Genomic DNA, 3,457 nt, shown 5'->3' with positions numbered 1-3,457 from the left:
ACAATGAATGAAGGTGAAAGAAATGAAGTTTAACCCCCTCGCCTTTTTTTTCCGGCAAACCAATCATTCTCCGAAAGCCCCTATCTATCTCTCTTTCTTTTTTACTTTTTTTCTATTTTTAGAATTATAGAGTGGGGATTGGAATGAACAATTTCAAAATGAAAATGATGAATCAAAAATTCTATGGAATTCCTGAAAGACGGAAAGATCCTTCTGATCGAGTCATATCATTCCATTCCTTTATTGAACATTTCAAAAAATAAAATAGTCCCAATTTTATCAATGAACACAAATAACTCTTCAATATGGAGCTTAAAGCCTCACCTAACAAAACATACAGTGAAGCCAAGAACACAACCCGTGCTCTCTCATGATAAATTTAAGAGAATAATCCAATTGCTTAGCGATATGGTTTATCTCAAATGTTGAATAAATATATGAAGTCCACTTCAGTGTAGTTTTTTTTTTTTTAAAGAATGATTAAAAAAGTTGGGGAGAATTTTTTTTTTTTAATCCAATAACCGACAAAGTAATAATGCCAATGAAACTAAGGGCCTTCCTAGAAAAACTAATTAAATGCAAGCCACGTCATATATATGATTTATAAAGGACTGATATCATTATTAGTCTTCACTGTTTTATGGAGTTTTAATTTTAGTCCCTATAATTTTAAATAGTTGGTTTTGATTTATATAATTTTATAAGAATTTATAAAGATTAACAGATCAACAATGAAATTAACCTATTCATAAATTATGGATAAAAGTGAAAGGAAATAAAAGAAAGTATCAAGATTGAAAAGCTATCACAAATCAATGAGCAAATATACGTAATCTCATTACACATTTCCTTCCAGCACTGCCAGAATATTGCTATACACAAAATAGAGTCTCTCATCAAACCAAAATAATCAATCAGAGCCTCTGTCATCTACAAAAAAACAGGAAAAAAAACACCATTCAATAATAATTAACGCTTTAATTAGTTAACACACTCAGCAAATTCCTCTTCCTCCATATTTTCTGAATGCAACCTCTTTCTGCTACTGAGTGGGACCCCAAATAGCTTCACAGAACCAGCTGATGAATCATCCAACTTATCAGCATCAGTTTGAGTCTGATCAAGTGACACTGATGAATCCAACTCAACCAGCTTGGGAATATGAACACTATCATTATTATTATTATTTTCACTACTTCTGCACATTGATCTGCCTCTTATTTTCTGCAAGGGATGATCATAATAATCTTTGCTAATGTCCACTGGTTTGACATGGTTCTGGATGAAGTATATAATGTCATTGTAGAGACTCTTCATGTGAGTGAGTTCTGATAACAGCATCAAGTTCTTCCTCCTGAGTCTCTGATTGTCTTCCGAAAGTGCTCTTAGAACTTCATGAGTACTACTGGTTCCTGATGATCCTCCTCCTCCCCTTCTTATTGCAGCTGCTGGTTTAGTGGGAGAATAAGGTGGGATTAGTAATGGAGAGGTCTCTGTGTTCCAAAAGAGAGTTTGATGATGGTTCTGTAGGTGGCTGATCATGAAGGTGGTGGTGATGATGGTGGTGAGGGCTTTTTCTTCTGTGGATTTCACAAAGAAGATGCTTAGCTCCTTTTCTGAAATACTCATTTGCAAATTCCCACCTATCTGCTACTACTTTCTTGAAACCCTGCAATAACAAGATATTTCCTATTATTATATCAAACATTTGAAAAAAATTAAACATTGCCAGCTTGTGAACAGTGTAGTTTAATGTATCATGATGTTGATTGTGTGAATGCATTTAAAAAGTGGAGAGATGAGAATATTTTTTTCCTTTGGTTAAACCAAAATGGGCCCTGATATTTATAGGTTCCATTGATGATGTTAAACTAAAAAAATACATTTACTTGTGTTTTATTAGAAATCTGGGAAATAAAGACATAAAAAAAATTATTCACTTAAACTTTCTGCAATCTAACTCAGATATCAATATCAAATTATTATCTAGGCTAATATCCATGCATCAATCTGCGATAAAGAAGAGAATCGACTGGGAAGGATGAAGGACTAGAATGCGGGTGAAAGAAGCTGATCAATGAAGCTATAATAAGAAACACTGCTGGTGAAAACAGAAAGAAAACAGAAACAGAGAGAGAGGTGAAGGAAGGTTATCAGAGAAGCTATATAGAAGAAATGTGTCTATATATAGATACAGAGAGAGAGAGAGAGGAGAGAGAGGTACATATGTATTGAGCTGGCGAACGAAGCTGGAGAAGTTGTTGTGCTTGAAATAGTTGGGAAGGAGATCTCTGGCAAACTCAGGAGGCCTCCAAACAACGAAAGTGGACTCATCGGAGCCCCAGGAGACAATGTGGTCGGTGAGAGGGTCGTCCACCAGCTGATACGTCTTTGTCAGGAACGGTGCCGGCACAGTCGACGCCGCCGCCGCCTCCGACGACGACTTGTCATCCGCCATTGTTGTGAACATCATCGCCGCCGCCATCTTCTCTAACTCATCGCACCTCTCTTCTGTGAATGCCATCATTCCAACACCCTCCATCCCCACCTACTCCTTCCCTTTATTTATACTCTCACCTCCCTACTTCTTCTGTTTTGTCACTTCACTCTCCCTCCTCTACTCCCCTCTCTCTCTGTAGGGCACAAGCGATACTGTTTGTTTTTTTTTCCCCCAAACAAAGGTGACAATGATTTCTCTTAGGGGGTGTTTTGCAGTATGAAAATTATGGTTTCAAAAACACTTTTTATAAAATGAGATAAATTCTTCTACATATTTATTTCGTAAATCGTAAAAGTACTTCTGAAATTATGATTTGGTTTCTATCCAAACACCTCCTTAAAATGAAGTCAAGAAAAAAGTCTATGTAAAATTCACGAAAGTACCAGCTAGTTTTGTTTAGTAGAAGAGAATTAAATTAACTTATTTATTTTTAACGAACCAACTCATGTATGTGTGTTTACATATATATATATATATATATATGGAGAATTTTCTTTTTTAGAATGCATGTTACTCAAACTATTATATCTGATGTTTATAAGTTTGAGAAGCATATGAGGGTGTCAGAAAAAGTGAAAACAGTGAGTTTCTCCACAGCAATCTTATTATAAGATCCAATGAATTGATATATATTAGTTTCTGTTGGATTCTTCTGGCGGCCACAGACACAGAATAGTTGTTTTGTAAGTTGATTCCTCTTCGAGGGACGTGCTCCTACTTTTTTTAATTTTTTTAATATATATTATTAATATTAATTAATTAAAACAATGAAGCATAATTTTTTCCAATTGGATCCTCTATTTTTATGTTTATCTAGTAGGGCACTGGGCATCCCTGGACGTAATCACGATTCTGTCCCTCCATAAGGGTTTATATGTAGACTCGGACAATTTACCTAGAAGAAATAACTAAAGATATTAATAATCTAATCAAATGATAAAAATTATATTCAAATTT

General features: G+C 34.9%; 1 pseudogene; it reads right to left on the bottom strand.

Annotated features, from left to right (window-relative positions):
- Nucleotides 1-920: 920 nt before the first annotated feature.
- On the bottom strand, nt 921-2,539 carry LOC114760207 (heat stress transcription factor B-4b-like; annotated as a pseudogene).
- Nucleotides 2,540-3,457: the final 918 nt, after the last annotated feature.

The sequence above is a fragment of the Neltuma alba genome, unplaced genomic scaffold (assembly GCF_004799145.2).
Source record: "Neltuma alba isolate B1F8T4 unplaced genomic scaffold, ASM479914v2 tig00010948_pilon, whole genome shotgun sequence".
NCBI classification, from domain to species: domain Eukaryota; kingdom Viridiplantae; phylum Streptophyta; class Magnoliopsida; order Fabales; family Fabaceae; genus Neltuma; species Neltuma alba.
Note: the sequence above shows the minus strand (reverse complement) of the source record. Positions and strands in the feature narration are given on the sequence as shown.